This window comes from Myxine glutinosa, chromosome 1 (assembly GCF_964187855.1).
Source record: "Myxine glutinosa chromosome 1, kmMyxGlut1.1, whole genome shotgun sequence".
NCBI lineage: Eukaryota > Metazoa > Chordata > Myxini > Myxiniformes > Myxinidae > Myxine > Myxine glutinosa.
In genome coordinates this window covers 446210865-446227650 of record NC_136261.1, presented here as the reverse complement: position 1 = coordinate 446227650, position 16786 = coordinate 446210865, and the positions used below count along the sequence as shown (strand labels likewise).

Here is a 16786-nt window from a genome sequence, read left to right as displayed (position 1 = left end):
TGTCCCAGAAGCAACATTATTACACTACTAACAATAATAATAATAATAATAATAATAATAATAATAATAATAATAATAAGAGGTCACATTGGATACACAAGTTAATTTTAAAAACTTTCTGCCTGGTTTGTAGTTAAAAGGAAGAATGAGGTTTGACCATCCTTGTATGAAGTTGTGATGACGTCATATAAAACAATGCAGTGAATGAAACAAAACGAGTGAAAAACACCTCAATAAATGAACAATCAAATACCTCAACGTACATTTAATAAAAACTCGTTTAACTTATCTTCATTCCCGTCATCAACGAACAGAAAATTATTTTGTCTTTTAATGAACGTTTCACAGATCTTTCTCAGTATTAATAAAAAAATGGGAATCTCCGGACAAACCTCTTCTTCCGATGAGATCCGATCAGATCCGATGAGATACGATGAGACCCGATGAGACCCGATGAGACCCGATGAGACCCGATGAGACCCGATCCGATCACCTTCGTCACAGTTACAACACGAGGTTTACAAGTTGATCACCCGGAAATTCTTCATCGTTATTAAATACTTCCTGTTTACGCACAACGTTCTTTTTCCTCTTTGTAACAAGATTGTTTGTGACGTGCTCAATTTGTTTGTGACGTGCTCAATTTGTTTGCCCCGTCACATTTCAGTTTGAAAATAAAGGGAAGAAAAAGAAGAAGCAGGAACGGCTTCCGGGTCAGGAGTGAACCACGTGCGAATGAGCGCTGCTCTGTCCGCAATGGAGAATTAACGCAAGTGCATCATGGTCACGTGCACGTGCCCAGGGCCCCCAAATTCAATGACGTCATGCAATCAATGCAACCCGAGATAACGCGAGACCGATCGTGGTCCACAATGTTTCAAGATGAGACCGAGGGTGGGTCTCACTTTACCCACAAAACACATCACCTTGTGAGTGGTCATAAACACAGCGTAAAGGGAATGCACAATCTCGAGGAAAGAAAGCATTGTCATGTGGTGCGGGAGACACATACGTTGAACAAAGGTAGGCCACGACGCTTTGGTTATTATCGAGCCCTTTATTCATTGCTCACTCATCCGTACTAACGTGCGCGCGGCAGCGAGCCTGCGTATATATCTCCAGGCCACACCCTACCTGGGGCGTGGCCGCCACCCGCTGGTGCGTGGAATTATGTCTCTGTGCCAGCGAGCCATCGTGTCCGCCACACGCGCCCCCCCCCCCCCCCAGAATTCCCGCGCACCTGAAGGGTCAGCTTGCGGGGCAACTGGATGACCCGGCCGAAGCGCCCACGGGCGGCTGGCAGCGTCTGGGATGACGGGATGCCATCGGGGATGCCTCCGGCGGCATCTGGGATGGGTGCAGGACAGGGAGGTGGCGTGACGGCGGGGTTGGGCGGAGCCGGGGGTCTGCCCGCCAGGGGGCGGGCCCGACGCGGGGGCAGAGCCGCTGGCGGGGGGTGGTCCAAGTCGAGGTGGGCCGGCTTGAGGCGGTCCACGGAGACGCGGTCCGGAACCCCGCTGATGTCCAGGGTGAAATGCTTCGCCCCGGTCTCCAGCACGTGGAAGGGCCCGTCATACGGGGGCCGCAGCGGTGTCCAGTGGGCGTCGTGGCGGACGAACACGTACTCCGCCGTGTGAAGCTCCGGGGCGACGTGCGTTGGCGGGCAACCGTGGTGCGCCGTCGGCACTGGGGCGAACCTCCGGGCGGTCTCCTGCAGGGCGGAGCGCTGCTGCGCCATGGACCATGGTGCTGTGGAGTCGGGGAGGAACTCGCCCGGCACCCGCAGTGGTTGTCCGAAGACCAGCTCCACCGCGGGTGCGCGCAGGTCATCCGTGGGCGCCGTCCTGAGGCCAAGCAGGACGCAGGGGAGCCTGTCGACCCAGCCACCATCGCGGAGGCTGGCCCGCAGGCGGAAAAGTCTTGGATGTGAGGGACCGGGTAGTGGTCGGGGGTGGTAGCATCGTTGAGGCGGTGGTAGTCGCCGCACCGCCGCCACCCGCCGCCGGGCTTGGGCACGATGTGCAGCGGCGATGCCCACGCGCTGTTGGAGCACCGGTCGATGCCCAGTCGCTCCAGCGTGGTGAACTCCCCCTGCGCCAAGGCGAGCTTCGCCGGGTAGAGGCAGCGCACCCGGGCGTAGACCGGTGGCCCGATGGTGGGGATGTGATGCTCCACCCCGTGCTTGGCGGCCACCGCCGAGAAAGTGGGCCACGTGAGGGCCGGGAAACTGGCAAGGAGGCGGGTGAACTCGTCCGCTGCCGGAAGCGTGCAGACCAACCTTGCCGGAACCGAACCGCTCAGCAAGCAGCTTGGCGAGCCGCTCGGTGAGCCGCCCAGGGAGCAGCTCAATGAACTGCTCAGCACGCAAGCGAGCGAGCTGAAGGTTTCGGCCTGGACAAGGCGACTGTGCCTCACTTCCACCAGCAGCCCATGCGCACAGAGGAAGTCCGCTCCGAGTAGGCCCATGGGGACACTCGCGGTAACGAACGACCACTGAAAGCGCTGCCCCCAAACCGCAGTGAGAGGCAACGCTTCCCGAACGTGCGGATGGGCGTGCAGTTGGCGGCAAGCAAAGCGGGGCCCCGGCCTGCAGCTTGCCGGTCAGACGCGGAAGCAGGGAGGATGCTCACCTGCGCTCCCGTGTCGCACAGGAAGCGACGACCCGAGGAGGTGTCCGTTATGAACAACAGGCTGCCAGTATGCCCGACGCTCATGGCAGGAAGCGAGCGCCGGCCTGGTCGTTTCCCGACCTGCCAAAAGTACAAGGTGGGCGACAGGACCTGGCCTTGTGGCCGAACCTGGCATGGAAATGGCACCAGGTCTGGCCCGGTGGTGGTCGCCGCGCCGGTTGCGACGACGGCGGTGGGCGGGGCGTGGCGTGGCGGCAACCATGCACGGATCCGCCAAACCTACGCCGCACTCGGAAGGAACCGAACGCCATGCCACGCGGCGATCCGCCAAACCTACGCCGTATTCGGGAGGATCCGAATGCCATGCCACGCCGCGATCCGCCAAACCTACGCCATGCTCGGAAGGATCCGAACCACATGCGCTGTGCGTGGCGCCGGGACCCACGACGGCCGTGCTATATGCCGGCCGCGCGTCGTGGGCTGCGAAGTACTTGTCCGCCTCCCTGGCCAGGGCCCGCGGTTCCATAATGGTCGACCCGGCCAACGCGAGCCGTACCTGTACAGGCAGCGCACGGAGGAAGAGAGCACGGAACAGGAAATCCGCGCGGCCGGCGCCGTGCAGGGATAGCATGTAATCCATGCGGGCGGACGGGTGTGTGTCGCCGAGGGCGGGAAGGTCCAAAAGACGGTCGGCGTGGTCAGCCTCTGGGAGGCCAAACGTATCGAGGAGCAGCTGCTTGAGCGCCGCGTACTTGCCCTTGTCCGGCGGGTGCCGGAGGAAGGACACGACGTGCGCGGCCGTGCCGGAGCCAAGGGCAGCGACCACGTAGAAGTACCTCGTGTCGTCCGCCGTGACGCCCCGGAGCTGGAATTGGGCCTCGGCTTGAAGAAACCAGGTGTCGGCCTGCGCTTCCCAGAACTCCGGTAGCATGATCGCGTTTATGGCCATTGCGCGTTCGGTGGTTCAACTACGGTTGAACCAGTCGGAGGTCACCAATGTGGTGCGGGAGCACACACGTTGAACAAAGGTAGGCCACAACGCTTTGGTTATTATCGAGCTCTTTATTCATTGCTCACTCATCCGCACTAACGTGCGCGTGGCAGCGAGCCTGCGTATATATCTCCAGGCCACACCCTACCTGGGGCGTGGCCGCCACCCGCTGGTGCGCGGAATTATGTCTCTGTGCCAGCGAGCCATCGTGTCCGCCACAGTCACGTGATTAATGTATTTAAAAAACGTTTTTCCCTGATGTTTAACTGGACGTGTCTATTATAAAATTAAGGGGTAAAGTTAGTATCTTACTATAATTCACCAAATGTCCGCCCGTCCGTTCAAAGGTACCGCAAAAACGGCTCAACCGATCGCAACGATATTTTGGGTGGGTATTCCTGGGACCCCTGGGAGTAAAATAGGCTTCATTATTTTTCCAATTTTTCCAAGTTTTCCAATTTTCCAGTTTTTCCAAACACGATGGAATAATATTTACCGATATGAACAGTGATGAGGCTTTTGTTGAAATTCTACAAATACTCTTTATTCTACGTACCAGGAGAGAGTAGATCGACTCCTGACGAACTCTTCCTCTATAAACGTGTGGCTCCGAAGTAACATGGCAGCGTGTGCAAAGCGACTGAGAAACAGGTGTAGCGGCCGCTTCCGTGTTACAGATTCGGCACGCACTCTTCACACATAAACGTGTGACTGAGAGAGATGTGTTGTGGCCGCTTCCATTTTGCAGAATTCAATCTTTTTTTCAAAATGTGCGCCATGTACTGTTTAGATTTTGATGATTTGCATGTGATATGATTCAACGTATGTTTATATGAATCGTTTAAAATAAAAAAGCCTTCAATTTCCGATATTTTGCCTATCCATTTGGGCTTCCCAATTGAAGCCCCGCCCATATTGCGGGTACCGTTGCTGGTTAGTAAAAAAGCAGATAAAGTGGAATAATGACTAACTCATTGAATGTATACAAATGCAACAATAATCACATAAAAAATCTATAAATCGCTATTGTTAATACATATAGATATTGTTTATCAAATGCACATGATAATATACTAGTATAAAGTCTGTCAAAAATGAAGGGTTGGAACAGTTATTGAAGGTACTGCCACGTGAGCATGCCGAAGTCTGAAGTCTGGGCCTAGTGTCATGGGTGCTTGTATCATTTTTATTTGTTAGACATCATACAAACATAAATGAACACTCGTTTTCTCTGCGCGCATTGCACATCACGTGCAGCAAATTTAACCTCCATGTGCTTTGTATTTATTGTGATTTTTAAAAAACCGCTTCCGCACAGCAACCCTGAGGCTCAGTTTGCAAGCCACCATATACAATTCCAATGTATGAGGCATAATTACTCTTCTTTTGGGTCTTTGGAGTCCCTGGGTTCTTTTGTGTCCTTGGGGTCTTTTGAGTCCTCTGGGTAATTTGGGTCCTTGGGGTCTTTTGGGTATTCAGTGTCTTCAGTGTCGTTTGGGTCTTTTTGATCCTTGAGGTCTTTTGGGTCTTTGGGGTCTATGGGGTCTTTAAGGGTTTTTAAGGGTCTTTTGGGTCTTCAGGGTCTTTTTGGGTCTTTGGGGTATTTTTTAGCTCTTCATGGTATTTTGTGTCTTTAACAGTCTACATGGTATTTTGGGTGTTTGGGGTCTATTGGGTCTTCTGGGTCCTTGCGGTATTTGGGGTATGCCGGTCGTGGCGTGGGCATTGCCTCGGTCGGCCCAGGGTTCCAGGCGGCTGCTCCAACATGTCGCCTGGCCGAGAAAAATTTATCGGCCTCCTTGGCCAGGGCGCGAGGGTCCGTGATCGGCGAATTAGCCAAAGATAATCGCACCTGCCCGGGTAGCTGCCGGAGGAACAGCTCGCGGAAGAGGAAATCTGGGCTGTGGTCACCGGGTAGAGCAAGCATGTGGTCCATGCGTTCGGATGGACGGGCCTCACCCAGCTCCGGGAGGTCGAGCAGTTGTCGCGCGCGTTCGGTCTCCGTGAGTCCAAACGCACCGAGGAGTAGGCCTTTGAGCGCGCCGTATTTGTCGGCGTTCAGCGGGTTCTATAGGAAGCTCAGGACCCAGGCAGCAGTGGAGGCGTTGAGCGCGGAGACCACATGGTGGTAGCGCGTCGTGTCCTCCGTGATGTTCCGCAGGGCGAAGAGAGAATCTGCCTGGGTGAACCAGACGGCTGCGTGTGATTCCCAGAAGCCAGGGAGCTCCAAAGCTACAGATGACTCCTTCGCTGTGTTCTTGAAAAGGGGTCACCAATTGTGGAGCTATGCTCGCACGATAAAGCCGGACAAAATGGAAGACACCAGGAACGAAGTTTCACCGAGCTATTTTTTCTAGCTCAACTCGAAAGAACTCAAAAGCACTGAATAGCCTGTTAACACGGGCGGCAATTTATATCAAAAGTTCACCACACAAAAGCCACGCCTCTCAGGCGGGGCGTGGTATGCAAATAAGTCAGCCACGCCTCTCAACGGGGCGTGGTATGCAAATCGAGAGTCCGCCCGGGCAAGGCAAGTCCCGACACGTCCGGGCGAGTCCGGGCAAGTAACCGCCTGCCGGTTACATCATCGGCCGGTGCAAGGTGATTGTGTCATGCTTCCGGTAACCGCTACAACGTTATAATTATGGCACCAATGACGTCATCGTTAACAACACCTATTCCCAATATGGAGTTATTTACATTGAGCCACGTTTCATTTTCTTCCATAGAGCGGTTTTGGAGACATAGAGGTGCAACATTTTTCGGTTTTTCCAAAATGGCGCCTGTAACACATGACCTATGACGTCATGATTATCATTAAAATATTATGAAGGAGGAGGCGCTCCTATGGTGAAAATTTCGTGTCCATTATACCAACAGTTGCTGAATTTTTTAAAATAATGATCGGATGGATAAGTGTTGTATTTGTCGAATTATGACGTCATAACGAAGGCACCGATGACATCATCATTAACATATCTTATTCCCCATGGGGAGTCGGTGACAATGCGCCAGGTCTCAATTTTTTCCATGGAGTAGCTTCAGAGATAATAAAGAGGTGCGAATTTTTTCCAAGATGGCGCCCGTACGACGTGACCTGTGACGTCATAATATTCACTGAAATATTCCACAGGAGGCGCCCTCCTATGGTGAAATTTTCATGTCAATCGGACCAACGGTTGCCGAGAAAATGAATTTTTAAAATGCCGACATCATCGCATCGCAAAAATCCGCATCGAGTTGGGTGTACCTATTGATAGTTTGAGAGTAGTCTACCACCAAGCGTCTGCGATGGGTAGGGCTGTTCACAACCAGACCCTGAGCTCGCCACAGGGATCGGCTGGGTTCCATGATCCCTTCCTGTAAAAGACGCTTTGTTTCCTCGGCCATAAAGAGTGTGTCTGACTGCGAGTATCGTCTAGATTTCATGGCGACGGGTCGGCAATTAGCAGTTAAAGTCGGGAATAGTGGAGGCGGTTCGACGGCAATTTCCGCAAGTCCGCATATCGGACTCGGCTCGGGGCCCACGGAGAGCGTGTGTGGACCATCACATTGCATCTCTAGACGTTTGTGTCTATTCCAGAAGTCGTGCCCCAGAAGTACATCCGCACACAGGTTAGGAAGAGCCAACAACTTAACATCAGTATAAATCACATCACTGGCAATCATGGTAACAGTACACACTCCACGCGATTGCTGCCACAAGGCCCCCGAGGCCATGTAGACCCGCTGTGTGGCTGGTTCGGTGGCCAAGCCGTGACGTTGCGTGACGTTGGCGCACGTCACAACGGGTGGGGTCCAGCTCGGTGTTCAATTCTGAACCTCCGTGTTCCTCCGAGCGTTGCAGCACTGAGAGTTACTGAAGGGCGGCCGGATGTTTCAGACATGGCTTGGGCAGTTTGCAAAACGCGGGCTTGGTCCAAGGCCGTCTTCAAGTCCAGCGTCTCGTTTTCGAGCAAACGTTGACGAATTGAAGCCGACTGCAGACCAGTAATAAAAGCATCGCGTACCAGGTCATCGGGACCTTGCGCCCGAGCGTTCCGGTATGGGGAACTCCTTCCCCAACTGTTTAAGCACTTGGGCGAATTCTTTGTTTTCTTGTGACGTCATCGGAGCACGCGCGCAGGGCACCCTGGGACACCTCGGCCATTTTGATACCCTCTCGAACAACGTCGTCAGCGGATTCACATTAAATAGTTTTTGTTCACGACCAGTCATGCCAATTTGCAGCGTATTTCGTTGTTCAAACAGGCCAGGCGTTAGGCCAGGAGTTACGTTTTACAAAACGCCCAAACTTCTACTGAATCAGGGTGAGGAAACAAGAAATTTAAGTGAAGAGAGGCGGCGTTTGCGGAAGGCTGCCATCAATCGCAGTGACATCCAAACAGAATCACAGTGGGATCGCACACTTGTCTGCTCCAAGCATTTTGTTAACAGTAAGTAAGAACATGTTTCATTGTATAACCATACAATTACTATAATCATTAATGATATTGAATACAATATTTGGTTTTTATGATATCAGTGATAGTGACATTTAAATATAAAATATTGACTGTTGATTGAATATTTCACTTTTTTGGCCATGTATTTGGACTTAAGAAACTCGCCTTGTATTTCTTTTAATGGGGAGGGCATCAGCTGTGTCTCTCGACACATTTTTAGTTATTCTGAACACCCTAAATTATTTGCAATTATTGTATGTTTTGTGATATTTCAGATGAGAAATGCTATCTCCATCTCAAGACAAATTCTTCTTGGTTGCCAACCTTGCAACTTGGTTATACCAAGTGTGAACAGGACACACCAGCCTCTGGGAGGTATGACAGAGCGCGCGGTCGCAAACGGAAAAGACAGGAAGCTGATGCCGTTTCATCGCTCTTGTCTCTAAACAGAAGACAGCAATGCAGCGTTGGTGAAGCTGCTTCTGCCTCAGAGTCGCCTGATCTGGAGCAGCCAGCGGTAAGTGTGATGATTGATAATGAAGGAAGCACATCCGCTTTGGACACCATTGAATCTGCACACCAGCTGGTCCAGACTGATTTGACGTCGTATGCAATATCACAACTTGAAAGTGACAACAAAGCGCGACTTGTTGAAGCAGAAGACATGGTGAAACAAAGAAACAACAATTTTGACCGATGTACCTATGTTGCATCCCCCGACAAGGTTCTGTTGTACACTGGGTTGCCGAATATTGAACTTTTGGACGTAGTTTATGAGATGGTAGAACACCAGCTTCCAAATATGCAAAAGATCTCAAAGTATCAACAACTTTTATTGTGTCTGATAAAACTGAGAATGAATTATGTGTTCCAAGATATAGCATATCAGTTAAATATATCACTGTCCACAGCACAGCGCGTGTTCCATGCCACACTTGATGTGCTGTGTGTGAGATTAGAGTTTTGTGTCAGATGGCCTGATCGTGAAAATCTACGAAAGTCTATGCCCATGTGTTTTCGGAGAACTTTTGGTGACCGAGTATCGGTGATAATTGATTGCTTTGAACTATTCACAGAAAAACCTAGTGGTGCTTTGAACCAGGTGTACACATATTCCAACTACAAGCAACACCATACAGTGAAATACTTGATCGGTATTTCTCCACAAGGGACAGTCATATTCATTTCTGCTGGTTGGGGGGGTCGGACATCTGACAAGCACATTGTACAGAAATCTGGCTTCTTACAAAATCTGTTGCCTGGAGATATTGTGCTTGCAGATAGAGGCTTCAAAATTGCGGATGATATTGCCTTTTATCAGGCAAAGCTGGTGATTCCCGACTTCAAAGGTGGAAAAAACCAACTCCACCCCATGGAAGTGGAAAACACTCGCAAAATCGCCAGTGTTCGCATCCACGTTGAACGCGTCATTGGGCTTGTCGTGAGGAAATTCAGAATCTTCGACACGGAAATACCTCTGGAATTCTTGAAGAAAAAGAAAAGTGATAAAACGCCAACCATTGATAAAGTTGTCCGTGTGTGTTGCTGCTTTGCAAGTCTCTGTCCTTCTGTTGTTCCATTCGAATGAAATCTATGCTGAACTGCATCAATGTGCTGGTCGTAGACAATCCTATAAAATAATATATGTTTCACTCTTCATCTCATTACCCAGGCAGTTCGCTGGCCAGGTTTAGCACACAGATTGCAGAAAGGTGGCTTCAAAACCCAAATTTCATCTGATACTCTTCTAAATAAAATATATATGGTCTTATTTTCGGTTTCATGTATAGAATTGGAATGCACAAGGGAACTCTTGTTAATAATAATAAACAAATATCTCAATCACAAATATTGATCCTGTCCTGGGAGTTGTAGGTTTTCCTTCTGGAAGGCCTGCCATCCAAGACATGATAGTACATACACTTTACAATTCTAATTTACACTGTGGACACAGCCACAAACCTTTAGGCACACGCTTCACCTGAATACAGTGTGTGTGGTACCAACGCACCTTGCAGTTCTCTCCATCACAACACACCATCTTTGTCCCATTGTCTGGCCCATGACATATGCAGTACAGCTCGGTGTCCTGTGCTGCAGGCGTTGCAGCAGTGTTCTCGCTGACCCTCCCAGGTTTCAGTGTGGCACGAGAGGTAAAATATTTTGCACAAAGTTCCGGCATAACACATTTCTGGTAAAATTGTTTTGCTCTTTCCGACATCTTCTCCCAAAATTCCTCATCAACGAATATGCGCTCTTTCATGATCTTGTCGGGGCTCCAGACAATGAAATCGCAATACTGTGTCTTTGTCATGAACAACTGCATTTGCACTTGGTAATAATGCTTGTGGCCTCTTTTTAAGTGCATATCGCCATTGTCATCCACTTCAATCCACTTCAAAGTACTGACATCCGCATCCTTTAGTGTGTATGGACACTTTACTTCGACACATCCGGATCCACAGCACGCACAGCTCACCAGTCCATCTGGGCTGGCTCCAAACATTGGATATTCCTCACTCAACCACAAGCCACTCGGCTGAAGGATAAAGTCATTGTGCATCTTGTGCTGCCCCAGTTCGTACTGTTTACGGGCAACACCTTCGTACTTCCTTCCCCATTCTATGGCGGCACAAGTGAAGCTTTTGGACTGGGGTGTGCAAATCGCTTTCACTGTTGATAGTGCAGGTTGCAGCACACTTGAATGGCATGCAGAATAAAAATTTGATGCTGTCACACGACCAAGTCGCATTTTATGCCACAAAGCACAAGATGATTGTGTTGATGTCATTTTCACTACTTGTTTTTTCTGCTCGGTGCTGACAGAGATCTCAAAATCAGCACAATAAGCCATTAATTCCTTGTAGCTTTTCTTCTCCAACTTTTTGTCATAATACAATGTCATTTCTTTGGGTAGTAGCCCCAGAACAGACTTTGGCACAAAGGTATCACTGTACGTGTCCGTCAGTGATAATAGAGCAGAGTTTGGCAGCGCCTTGAACAGTTTGGCATGGAATGCATCTACTTCCTGCTTTGTGGGGGAAGGTATGGTGCCCAAAGTATTGAGGTCACTGGATGCATGCACTTGCTCATTGGGTGGAAATTCTTCAGTTAATCTCCGTTTCTTGGCGGCAGATCGCAAGTCCATGTCCTGTATTCTTTTAAATGGAGTCTGAAAATTGGCTGGTGTGGGACACATCCAGTAGGCTGGCACATCAGTGACAGATGTTTCTTGTGTGATGCGTGTTCCATTTTCTAGCGCAAACAGCACGGCTGCTATATGGCTACAGCCTTCGCCAAGACCGGCCACACAAGTGCAATGGGCTGACTGAATCACACCATTACTGCTCAGGATTATCCACGGCTCCAGCGGCTTGTCATGGATCCTCATGGAATGCGAAACCTGGAACATAAAAGTATTGAATTTGAAACTGTCCAATAAACTTTCTAAAGTTATGTACTCTTATCAACTCGGTCAAAATGAATCTCGATTTTATCATGTGAAGAACGTGCTATGTAATCGTTGCTTACATGATAAATATAGGTGATGACTTATGGCCATACGCACAAAGCACACATGGCGGCACTCACTTCGCACTGTGCGTCACATGTCTACAAAGTATGCACACATGCATGCACAGCTTAAAACTGCAGTGGTTTTTGAACAAATGGAGGGCACTTAATCAATCAGGTCCATAACATTAACACAAGCAGCTTTAAAAAATACATGTTTGTTTAATATATTAATACCTTGGATCGAATCAAGTGGACGTCATTCAGTTCTTTGTGTAGGATTTGGCGCACCCATCCATCTTGGTACAACCTGTATGCCTCGAGGGATTTATACTTCTTCAACTCATCTTTGGTATAGGCCGATTTGCTGAACAACAGGTAGTTGATCACGTCGATGTGGGTCACCTGAGGCCACTTGCTCACATTCTTCTCAAATTGATCATTTGATAGACCATAAGGGTCACACCCAATGACAGAAATCTTCTCTTTGTAACGAACAAGAACGTCCGGGGGGAGCGTCTCTTGGTAGCCAAGGTTGGCACTCGCACTGCTAGCCATACTCAAGCCTGGATCTACCGTATCCTTACGTACACTCCAAGTCTGTTCTACAGGTAGTTGGTTGCAGGTTGACCCACTGCCCAGGTGTTCACCAGTTCACTGGTCCACGGCAAACTTAAACCGAATGTTCTGTGTTTGTTGGGCAACAATACGTAATATAAACTAGATGGCACCACACTCCACATGAACGTGACAAAACAAACAAAATTACTTTATAAAACAGACTTTTTGCGATCCGCATTCACCATAAACCAACGCAACAAATCAATATCAGCGCACACGGACAGATTAGCTTGGGTATCAAAATGGCCGCCGCGCAATGCGAGATGGGTAATTTGAAGTGTGTACACAGAAACTGTGACGTCAGTGAAAACAAAGAATTGATCCAGCGAGTCAGAATCCGATTGGCCAGAATATGGCGAGCGTAAATGGAGCTGCGGGGTTTAATGAACGGACTTTTTAGGGCAGTCACGGCCTCGTCCTTCGTCGGGCTCTGCGCGATGTATTTGTAGTTTACATGGGAGACGTTGCTGGTTTGGACTCCGAGCTTCTGGGCATCGGAAATGTCCGGAACCAGATCCGTAGAGAGCTGCCGGGAATTCATCCGATGATTCAGCTGGTCCACAGCATCACTTGCCTCAGGGTCTCCGTTTAAGCGGTCCAGGCGAATTAGTTTTTCCATCCTCGTGCGAGTTGAAGCAAAGCTTTGATTTCAATAAATTGAAGTGAAAATATGATCATTGGAACCTGTTGCAATTAGCTTTATTGAAATCAATGACGTGGCGTACACCTACACAAGGCACAGCACAAGGCACAGCACAAGGCCATTACTACAGAATAAAGCGAAAAGCATGTCTCAATCGATATACACCGAAATCGAACTACAGTTCAGCTTACCAAATCTCCCAGGAAGCAAAGCAGCATCTCGCGGCACCTCGTAGCAGCAGATTAAATACGCTAGCCAAGCACACGCCCAAGTAAGATAGAATCGATAAGAACCCCTTCACTCCTTCCACCAGCGGAATAGCAGTTTGAATAGGATTTTATTATCACAGAGGGTAAGGCGACCTCGAGCATCCCCACCTCCCCCCCCTCACCCCAAGAGGAGGGTAAGGAGATCTCTAGCATCCCCCCCCACCCTAAGTTTTTTTATGATTAAATTTATAATTTAATTTTTTAATAAATTTAATTTTAATTAAAATCATAAATTTTTCCTTTTTTTAATATCGGTATTTTAATATATTTTTTAATAATGTGCCCTCGGAGGCATCACTGGTGCTCACCTGGTAGAATAACCAGTATACTGTACTGACTAAAGGTATTTTAAACCAATTTCAATGGTTTCTCGAAGACAGGGCAGCAGGTAGAATCATACGAGCATAATCATAAGACTTTAAACAACCAAAAACATACCTATTTTGGGGTCCACTCCCACCCACCCAGTATACCTCCTTTACTAATGCCTTGAGCAAACATTTGTACATCACGGGTGGTGAAGGTTGTGGGGAAGTTTCATCGAAATTATGTGCGTAGTTTCTGATAAAAATCAAATACCTATTTTGGGGGTCAAACCTGGCTCCACCTTGACCCCCGGTAAACGCCCTGAGACCTCGATTTTTTTTTATTGCCTTCAACAAACTTTAGTCACAACACAACAAATATAATTTGTGCCAAATTTGGTCAAAATCTCTTCAGCGGTTTTGGAGAAGTTTCAAGTGTATACAGACGGACGGACGGACGACGCGCCATCGCATAAGCTCACCTGAACTTTGTTCCAGGTGAGCTAAAAAGTGCGTATGTCAACGAACGAAGCAGCCCCTCCCCCCTTAACCCCCGCCCCGCTAGGTGCCTCGCCTTTGTTGTGCTATTATATTTTCCCCCTTTTTGTGTGATCTGCTTTCATTATATGACGCGTCTCTTCCACATAAATAGATACATCGATATATATATATAAACACCATTGTCTGTCCGCCATTGTTCCTTATCCATGGCGACATCTTTTTAGTTACAAACTCCAGACTCAGGGTACAAATACAACTTTATGAAAGGGAGAGGGTAACATCGGCAATGTGCCCACGGGGGCATGGGGGGGGGAAGGGGGAGGGTAACATCGGCAATGTGTCCACGGCATAACTCGTGGGCGTTGGGGGGGGAGGGGGGAGGGGGGAGAGGGTAACATCGTAAATGTGTCCAGGGCATCACGTGTGGGGGGGGGGGGGGGGAGGCGGTGGGGGGGGGGGGGAGGGTAACATCGGCAATGTGCCCACTGCATCACACGTGGGCGTGAGGGGGGGGGGAGGGTAACATCGGCAATGTGCCCACGGCATCACACGTGGGCGTGGGGGGGGGGTGGGTGGGTAACATCGGCAATGTGCACACTGCATCACACGTGGGGGGGGGGGGGAGGGTAACATCGGCAATGTGCCCACGGCATCACACGTGGGCGTGGGGGGGGGGGGAGGGTAACATCGGCAATGTGCCCACGGCATCACACGTGGGCGTGGGGGGGGGGGGGTAACATCGGCAATGTGCCCAATGCATCACACGTGGGTGTGGGGTGGGGGTGGGGGAGGGTAACATCGGCAATGTGCCCAAGACATCACGCATGGACATGGGGGTGAGGGGGAGGGTAACATCGGCAATGTGTCCACGACATCACGCATGGGCATGGGTGTGGGAGAGGTTAACATCGGTAATGTGCCCACAGAATCACACGTGGGCGTGGGGGGCGGGGAGTGTAACATCGTCAACGTGTCCACGGCATCACGCAGGGGTGTAGGGGGGGGGGGGGGGGAGAAGAGAGTAACATCGGCAATGTGTCCACGACATCACGCATGGGCATGGGGGGGGGGGGGTAACATCGGCAATGTGCCCACGGCATCACACGTGGGCGTGGGGGGGGGGGGGGGAGAGGTTAACATCGGTAATGTGCCCACAGAATCACACGTGGGCATGGGGGGGGGGGAGGGTAACATCGGCAATGTGCCCACGGCATCACACGTGGGCGTGGGGGGGGGGTAACATCGGCAATGTGCCCACTGCATCACATGTGGGCGTGGGGGGGGGGGTAACATCGGCAATGTGCCCACGGCATCACACGTGGGCGTGGGGGGGGGGGGGGGAGAGGTTAACATCGGTAATGTGCCCACAGAATCACACGTGGGCATGGGGGGCGGGGAGTGTAACATCATCAACGTGTCCACGGCCTCACTCAGGGGTGTAGGGGGGGAGGAGAGAGTAACATCGGCAATGTGCCCACAGCATCACGCAGGGGCGTGATGGGCTGGAAGGAAGGCATAAGTGCTCTATATAAATGTGTGTTGGCAGAGTGGCACCTCGTGGTGGTGCCAGAAGATATTACAATTTCCCTCCACCTGGGCAATGCTGAGATTAAAAGCATGGTTTGCAAGGGTAAATTTGTTCTCCTTCCCTTTTTGCACCTCCTCCCCCCCCCCCCCCCCCACCCCAAATGGATATATAATTAATTAATTTGGGTGTCATATTAAATTTCGGCCGCTCGTAATTTTGAGTGCGTTAGGCGCACTTCGGGTCAAATCCCACTCACCTGACACCAAATGTTGTGGCCAATATGCAAATTTGGTGTCCAAAATTTGGTCTAAAAAATTTAGTCCCAGGTTCCAAATCCCCACTGCTGACTACCAATTGTTGCGGATCTCCTCATCGGCCTTTCCCCTTACCAAGAGGTTATTATTCCACTTGTCTTTAACTAGCCGACGGGATCCGGGGCTATGACGTTCCTTCTGGACGGCGTTAAATAGGGTTGTAGGCCGAATTCCTAGTACCTAAGTACCAACGCCACCTAGGAAACAAGGAAATAAACCCCGCCCAAATCACGGTTATAGGTGGAAACGCCGAGCGGTAGCGAACCATGACCAGAGTCGTTAACAATGGCTAAACCCGATCTGAGCGGTTCCTAATCGTGCCATGCTTACCCAATGGCGGAAATCACCGATACGGTCGAATCAGGGAGAAACAAGGAATAACAGTTGGTTATCCAGGGATGATGTCCAGGCAGTTCGCATACTTCCTCATACAAAGCGCAATCGTGCAAGTCCCTCTTACACTATGTGCAATGAGAAGAAGAAGAACACACAGTGCAGCCTTATACAGTCTTATACTTATCCCAGGACACGGGCCCGTTTCACACTCAGACACACTCACATGGGGTTGTAGATGGTCAGGTTGATGGTCCAGGGATGATGTCCAGGCAGTTCACTCCGGTCCCCGACTCGCACCGCGAAGAAGATGGTCAGGGCGGCAGAAGGTCTCCGCGTTTCATTGGCGTGGATTGGACAATTACGGGGCGAACGGTAAGGAGGGCTGGGCGGTTACTTGCGACCACGGTTGCGTACGTAATAGATGAACCGGCGCTATATGCGCTCCCAATACAAGTTCATAGGCGCTCCCAATGCAAGTTCGATAGCAAAGCGCCGCTCCCGCAGAATTCCTGTCGCATACTTCCTCATACAAAGCGCAATCGTGCAAGTCCCTCTTACAGTGCGCTCTCCCAACAAGTCCTTTTTAGCACGCCCTTTCCCCACGAGTCCTTTATCATGCGCAAATCGTGCAAGTCCTCTGCTTCAGTCCTCTTACAATGATTCTTTCGCACGAGTCCTGTTCAAGGGATT

At 50.1% G+C, this 16786-nt stretch overlaps 1 protein-coding gene and 1 long non-coding RNA gene across 2 annotated transcripts in view; both read left to right on the top strand.

Annotated features, from left to right (window-relative positions):
- LOC137418556 (E3 ubiquitin/ISG15 ligase TRIM25-like) overlaps positions 1–16786 on the top strand; it is a 1139870-nt gene that overhangs the window by 494363 nt on the left and 628721 nt on the right. The window lies entirely within an intron of this gene.
- LOC144889693 (uncharacterized) lies at positions 8521–11532 on the top strand. Its single transcript, XR_013622006.1, has 2 exons — positions 8521–8583; positions 11326–11532. It is a non-coding gene; the product is annotated as an uncharacterized LOC144889693 (long non-coding RNA).